A 7,949-nucleotide genomic window follows, 5' to 3' on the forward strand; every position below is an offset into this window, starting at 1 on the left:
AAAGATCATACCTTCAACCACTTAGTAAGTTCGTATAATTGCCTCGTGGTGGTCGGAAAAACGCCTGTGCATGGGAAACAGAGCGGGAAAATAGTGCTATCGGTAAAATACATTTGCACAGTTATAAGTGACTCGCTGTTAACAAAGTTAAAGACATACCTCTGAACTCAGAAGGGTCCTGGAGGCGTCTCGCCGAAAAACATTTATTGTTAATTGTTCGAATGCCGCTTGACACTCTGGGGTCCAGTTCACCTTCTTGGGCTGATTTTTTGACGTGAGTTCGGTGAGGGGCCCCACGATGGTACCATAGTCTTTCACGAACCTTCGGTAGTAGCCCGTGAGGCCCAGGAAGGCTCGCACCTCAGTTTGAGTGATAGGGGGTTGCCAGTTCTGGATGGCGGCAATTTTCAGCTGTAGAGGGGCCACTAGGCCGCTTCCCACCTGGTGTCCGAGGTAGGTCACTGACCCTTGTCCAATTTGGCATTTGCTAGCCTTGATCGTAAGGCCAGCTCGCTGAAGGGCTTGCAGCACTGCCTGGAGGTGGTGGAGGTGCTCGGTCCACTGGTGGCTGTACACAGCGATGTCGTCCAGGTAGGCGGCGCTGAACTCTTCGAGCCCCGCCAGGACCTGATTGACGAGCCGTTGGAAAGTCGCTGGGGCATTCTTCATGCCGAAGGGCATGACCGTAAAATGATAGTGGCCATCGGGGGTGGAGAAGGCAGAACGTTCTTGTGCTCGGGGTGTGAGGCCGATCTGCCAATACCCTGCCGTCAGGTCGAAGATGCTGAGGTAGCGGGCAGCGCCCATTCGGTCGACCAGTTCATCTGCCCGGGGGATGGGGTGTGCGTCCGTTCTGGTGACCTCGTTCAGGCCCCGGTAGTCGACACAGAACCGGAGTTCCGGTGTGGTTCCGGGGGCGGCTGCTTTGGGGACCAGTACGACCGGGCTGGCCCATGGACTGTCTGAGGGCTCGATGACCCCGAGTGTGAGCATCTTAGCCACTTCCGCCTGGATGCAGGCCCGTACCCGATCAGGTACGCGGTAGGCCCGGTGGCGGATAGGAGGGCTGTCTCCGGTGTCCACATCGTGCACACACCAGGAAGTGACACCTGGGGTGAGGGAGAACAGACTGGCGAACCGTGATAGGAGGGCTTGGCACTCTTGGCGTTGTTCTCTGGTGAGGGTCTCCGAGAGTCGGACCCCATCCACGGAGCCGTCTTGCTCCTGGGTCCGCAAGAGGTCAGGGAGAGGCTCGGAGTCGTCTTCAACCCCATTGTCTGTGGCCATCAGTAGGCTGAGTTCTGTTCGTGCAAAGTGGGGCTTCAGTCTGTTGGTGTGGAGGACTCGGAGTGGATTCCGGGAGGACTCCATGTCGATCAGATAGGTGGCAGGACCTTTGCGCTCGATTACCTTGAAGGGTCCCGTCCATTTGTCTTGGAGAGCGCACGGCTCTGTGGGGGACATTACCCAGACCTGTTGCCCCGGCTCGAATTCGATGGATGAGGCGTTCTGGTCATACCATTTTTTCATGTCCTCTTGACTGGCCTCTAGGTTGGCTTTTGCTAGGTCTCTGAACCGCCGGGACTGGTTGCGGAGGGTGAGGAGGTACCGGAAGACATCTGGAGGGTTCTTTGCCGGAGGCATCTCCCAGCCTTCTTTGATCAGGCTGAGCGGCCCCCGCACTGGGTGCCCATAGAGTAGTTCGAAGGGGCTGAAGCCTAAGGATTTCTGTGGGACCTCCCGGTAGGCGAAGAGGAGGCACGGCAGCAGCACATCCCACTGGCGACGGAGGGGCTCTTCCAATCCCCCGATCATCCCTTTTAGCGTGCGATTGAACCGCTCAACAAGTCCGTTTCCTTGGGGGTGATAGGGGGTCGTGAAGCGGTAGGTGACCCCACACTGTTGCCAGAGGGACTTCATATATTTAGAAATAAAGTTCGTGCCTCTGTCACTGACGACTTCTCGGGGGAACCCCACCCGGGAGAAGATCCCCATCAGGGCCCGGCCGACCACTGGGGCTGTCACGGTCCGGAGAGGAATAGCCTCAGGGTAGCGGGTGGCGTGGTCCACTAGTACCAGGATGAAGCGATGGCCTTGTCTTGTGCGCGGGTCCAGGGGTCCCACAATGTCTATCCCGACCCTCTCAAATGGGGTCGTGACTACCGGAAAGGGTTGCAGGGGGGCCTTTAATTTGCGGCCGCTCTTCCCACTGGCTTGGCACGTGGGGCAAGATCGGCAATGCTGGTGCACATCGTTTCTCATTTTGGGCCAGAAGAAGTGGGTCACTAGGCGGCTGTAGGTTTTATCTTGTCCCAGGTGCCCTGCCAGGGGGACATCGTGGGCCAGATTTAGCAGGAAGTCTCTAAAGCGGAGGGGCACCACTAGTACCCGGTTGGCCCCCAGCTCGGCGATTCGTTGCTCGCTGTATAATAGATCATTGTCCCAGTAGACCCAATGAGTTCCGGAGGTGTCCCCTGCGCTTTGGGCGAGCGCTTGTTGTCGGAGTCCCTCAAGGGAGGGGCAGGTCTTCTGTTCCTGACGAAATTGTTCTTGTGTGGGTCCCCCTTCTTGAGCCCACTGGTCAAGATTAGCGAAGTCGGAAGGTTGAGCAAGTTCGAGGGGGGTGCCATGGCCGGGGGTCTCGGCGGGGGCGACCGGAGGCGGTGGCGCCGGCCATTCTGGTTCTTCCGGGTGATGGTTGGCACGGGCGGCCATGGACCGGGTGGTGACACACGCCCAGTCTGGGACGCCCAACATCCCCAAGTGTTCTTTTCGCTCCACGGCTGCCCACGGGGAGCTTTCCAGATCATTTCCGAGAAGGCAGTCCACGGGGGCGTCGTCTCGGACCGTTACCTTCAACATGCCGGAGACCCCTCCCCATTCAAAGGGGACGCAGGCCATCCGACACAGACTCTCCGAGTTGTCGGCTGATCGCACAGGGCAGAGAATGTTCGGTAGATATTGTTCTGGGGTCACCAGATGGCAGCGGACGGCTGTCACACTGGCCCCGGTGTCTCGAAGGGCTTCGGCCCGTTGTCCATTAATGCTCACCCATTGGCTGTACTTCTGGGTGTTAGCGGGTAGGGGGACCCGCGGGACCATGTCTCTTCCCCCTAAGCACGCGAGAGTCATGGCGGCTGGCTCCCACTCTTGATACTCTTGCTCGTCTGTTTCTTGTTCCTCGGAGATCTGTTCCTCCCCTAGTGCCGCGGCGGCCACATGGCGGGGTTTTGGACTCTGATACTGCGGGCAGCTTGGGTCGTTTGCATAGTGGCCGACTCGTTGGCATCGGTGACATGTAACATTGGCTCTGTACCCCGGTCGCGCCGGGGTGCTGCCCCGGTTGGCCGGGGGGGTGGTGCTGGTAGTGGGGGCGGCCGGAGTGTTGTCTCTTCCTCGTCCTTGGCCCCCTCCTCCTCCTCTGGGTCGGTGGTGACCATTGTTGTTCCTGTTCTGCTCGTAGGACCCATTCCGGCCCACTCTGGTGATTTCCCACCGGTCCGCTTCGGCTGCGAGCTGCCGGGGATCGGTTAACTTGCTGTCGAGGAGATGTTGGCGCAGTTCAATGAAGCAATTGTTGGACAGGTGCTCCCATACCATCAGATTGAACAGCTGTTCGTAGGTCGTGACGTTGTTCCCTCTGATCCAGCCTTCGAAGGCTCGGCTAAAGTACGTTACATAGTCCACCCAAGTTGTACCTGGAATGCGTGTGCAGTCTCGGAACCTCTGGCGGTACATCTCGGGCGTGAGGCCATAGCGGGTGAGGAGGGCCGCTTTCATATGGTCGTAGGAGGTCATCTGGTGGTCTGGGAGCTGTAACAGAGTATCGCGGCCCTCATTGAGGAATTTGCCCCATAAGCCGGCTCCCCAGTCGGCTCTATCGATCCGGTGCGCAGTCATCGCGATTTCATAGGCCTTAAACCATTGCTGGATGTCGTCTTCTCGAAAATATTCTCGGACCACATCCTTGGGGATGTGCACTTTTTTCTCCGTGGTCCCTGGGGTGGACGGTCTGTCGGGCACCCCTAACTCTTTATTTTGTTTGCGCAGGTTGATCTCGGCTAGGTTCCGTTCGTGCTCGTACGTTAGTCTTTTTTCCTCGAGCTCCCTTTGCCTCTGTTTCTCCTCTCTTTCTTCTCGGAGGCGAAGGTGCTCTAAGTTTATTTTTTGCTCGGCCAATTTGAGTTCTATGTCCATCTTGAGTCGGGCCATTTCGAGTTCGTGTAGTCGGGCTTTTTCTCTTTCTTGGATCTCGTCTTGCGAGAGACCGGTTCTTTGGCCCTCAGGGGCCGTGTTGGTATTTTTCGCGGTGCTTTGCTCAGGGGCTTCGACATCCCCGGTCTCTTTAGTCGACATTGTTGTTCGTTGTGGGGTGAGCTACTCTCTGTACGTTATGCGGTGATTCGGATCGCGCCGCTGGCCACCAATGTTAGACGGACCGGGAGGGTCGGCCGAGATTACGGGGAGAGGTCTCCAGGGAGAGCCGTCTCCAACGACTGTACAGACAAGTAACTTCCCCCCCCACAGACGGACACCACACAAGGTTGAAGGTTAACGAGACTTTATATGCAATTCTTAGGTTACGATAGTATGATACAAGGAGGTCTGGACTCCGGGGTCCCCTCGGTTCTGATCTCTTTGAGGAAAAGGGTAGCGGGACAGTCTTAATTACCAATGAGGTCGAAATAGCTCACAATCCTCGAGCTCGGCGTTCTTAGATGGTCGGGCCGTGGAGGAGCCAAGCAGGTCCCGAAGTAGATGAAGGGCGACGGTCCGCGGCGGAGCCTGCAGGTCCCGGTGAAAGATGACGGTTACAACGGTCCGCGGCCACGCCAGCAGATCCGGACGACGATGAAGGATGAAGGTTACGACGACTGTGGCAGCGCCAACAGGCAGGACGATGGTGCACAGGACAGAGCTACGGCAGCGCCAGAAGTCCGTCCAGGATGAGTTCCTCTTTACGTCTCTCGACTCCAAGATACAACTGCCTTCCTGCTCTGGAGCTGCCCCAGTTATAGGGCTGGCGTGCTTTGATGTCCGGACCCTCGCACTTGGAGGTCGGGAGGTCCGGGATGAGGGAGTCCAGACACCCAGCAGGGGGGTGGAGCCAGCGCCCGGGGAGGCGATGGGCGAGCGGCACTTGGTGGGGGAGAGCCATCGACACCTCCTTCTCCCATTGACTTGCCAAGTAGCCCGCTCACCTCCTGGGTGGATGGTGGTGCCGGGATGTCTGAGGCCTGGCCAGGCCCAGGGTTGAGGTCGGCCGGGGGCCAGGCGGCCATGTGGTGAAGTGTCCAAGATGGCGGCCCGGGCTGGGCGCGTGGGCCGGCAGTGGATCGGGCCCACGAGGTCGACATGCTCGAGGGCAGGGGTCCCTGAGGGGACGGAGGACGTGCAATGGTGGTGTGGGGTGCTTGTGTGACCGGGCTCGGGCCTGGTCGAGCCGGGGGAGAGCGGCCCTTCGTGTGGCCTGTCCAACAGTTCTAGTGCCTTTAAATAAGGAGGAGGGCATTTAGTATGAAAGCCGTATTACAACGTATTACATTCAACCGGCACGATTTCAGACATGGGGCTTACCTTAGGGGCTCTAATAAGGCGGCAGAGTTAATCGTATTTATCCGGCACACCTCTCTGAAAAATAACGAGAACATCGGTGGGTTTTTGTATTCAAACCCTACGTGCCACGTTCCCACATAGTAACCTCCTAGGGCGAAAAACAGGATATGATATTTGCGCTTACCTTCAGCGCTTCGAATTAGACTGGAATGTAATCCCGCAACCCGACGTGCTCAGGTCTCCGCCAAACAGCCGGGGCCTCTTAAACTTCCTGGTTGGGGGCAGGGGGTGGAGCATACCACCGAAGCCGCAGTGGAGATAGTAGAAAGACTACTCCTCCCCGGCTTATCCAGGTGATATTTGCTGATTCGGTACCCAGTAATTTTCTATTTGCAACTTGCCTATTGTGGAAGGCTTTTATGGGCTCAATTTTGGTTGTAAAAAATATAGATAATAAAACGAGGTTGTTTAGATTGAATCCGACTAAATACTCAAAAAAGTGTATAGAAAATCCTAACAACTTATTCTAGGCACATGGAGTTACCAGGCCCACAGGTACGCCGCGCCCCATCTTAATGGATAAATATTCAGACACACATTTTACGTTATTACAATTCCATGTCGTAGATGATCACATATGACACATTAAATACATACATATTATTCATTGTAGCATCGAATCTGTGGCTTACCTGCCAAGAAGGTAATGGAATGTACACGCAGTATATATACGGGCAGTGTGCACTTATCTCACAGGATAGTGTAGACCATACCCCTTTCTTGGTTTGTAATAGAATGTACACGTGTTATATATACGGGCAGTGTGCACTTATCTCACAGGATAGTATAACCATACCCCTTTTCTGGTTAAATCAACTCTCGTGCAAACCCGTAAACAGTGCACTTATCTCGCAGGGTAGTGTAAACTGTTCAACATATTGCCCTGTTCAAAGGATCAGAGATTAGCCAACTGTACAAAACTACTTTCAGATTCGTTTAGGCCCTCAACTACAGAATTGAAAATATGGATCCACTTCAGCTCTCTGACATTGAGGATACTGGATAAATCACCTCCCCTTGGGCCTAGTGTCACCTGTTCCAAAACCACCCATTTCAATGTTTCAGGCATGTGGTTCTCTTTTTCGCAGTGTTCAACTAGGGGTGCCCCGGGTACCTTGCATCTAATCTGCAGTGTGCAAGGAATCTAGCTTTTACACGCTGCTGAGTCTGACCTACATATATATGGTCACATGGACAGATTATGCCATAAATCACATTCCTGGTGTTACAGTTCGTGTGGCTCTTATGTGTGTGTCGGTGATTTTTAAAAATAAAGTCCTTTGATTGGATAGTGGAAGGGCAAGCCTTGCAGTTGCCACACCTAAAATGTCCCACTACAGGTGGTTGTTTCCAGCATGAATCCCAAGGTAGGTGCAGACGGGCACTCCAAAAAGGATGATACCACATAATCTTTTACATTCCTCGCTTTTTTGAAGGCGTGCATGGGTACGTTTGTAATCTCCAAATCATCTGCAATTAAACCCCAGTGCTTGTTGATTGTCTTTCTGATTGCATGACTTTTAGTTGAAAAAGTAGTAACGCAAATCATGCGTTCTTCTTCTTGACAAATGCGTAGGGTAGGTTCCAAGAGTGTTTCACGATGACTAAACCATGCCCTCTTCCTGGAGCGCCTGATCAACCGTTTGGGGTAACCTCTTTCTATCAAACGTTTCATCAGTATGTCGGATTGTGTCATGTAGTCTTCTTTCTTACTGCAGTTCCTCCGGACCCGAAGGAACTGGCCATAAGGTAAGTTATCCCGAAGACTCCGAGGGTGGTGACTTGAATACTGCAAAGATGTAAACAAAAAGGGGGAGAGAGAGAGTCAGTGGATTCAGTCTCCCTAGTAATGCGAATAAACAAAGTGGAATCCACTCAGAGTGGTAGTGGTCCCTCAAGTGATGGGGAACACACAGTGTTGTTTAAATGCCCCTCACACACCAACAGGCCCCTTGGTGTCATGCTTCATCATCGGGGCCTTCGCACCCCTCTACGGGATGCGACTTGAATACTGCAACAGCGAGTTACGTTCCGCCTGTTTTCTGAAGAGTGTAGTATATAGTGTGCCTTCTTCCGCTACTATCGTGATATCCAGGAAATCAATTCTGCTGTTACTGGCTTGCATCGTGAATTGAATGTCTCGAGACTGCAAATTTAGCCAAGAGTGAAAACGTTCAAGTTCACTATCACTACCTTTCCATATGATCAAAACATCTGCTAGCAGCAGAGGCTGGGGGTCGCATTACAAAGGTAACAGGCCTTTGAAGTTTCCCCTTCAAGCACTGGCCCATCCTAGGAGAGAAGGTGTGGCACCTCTGCCCAGGATGTGCATT

This window comes from Lissotriton vulgaris, chromosome 8 (assembly GCF_964263255.1).
Source record: "Lissotriton vulgaris chromosome 8, aLisVul1.2, whole genome shotgun sequence".
NCBI lineage: Eukaryota > Metazoa > Chordata > Amphibia > Caudata > Salamandridae > Lissotriton > Lissotriton vulgaris.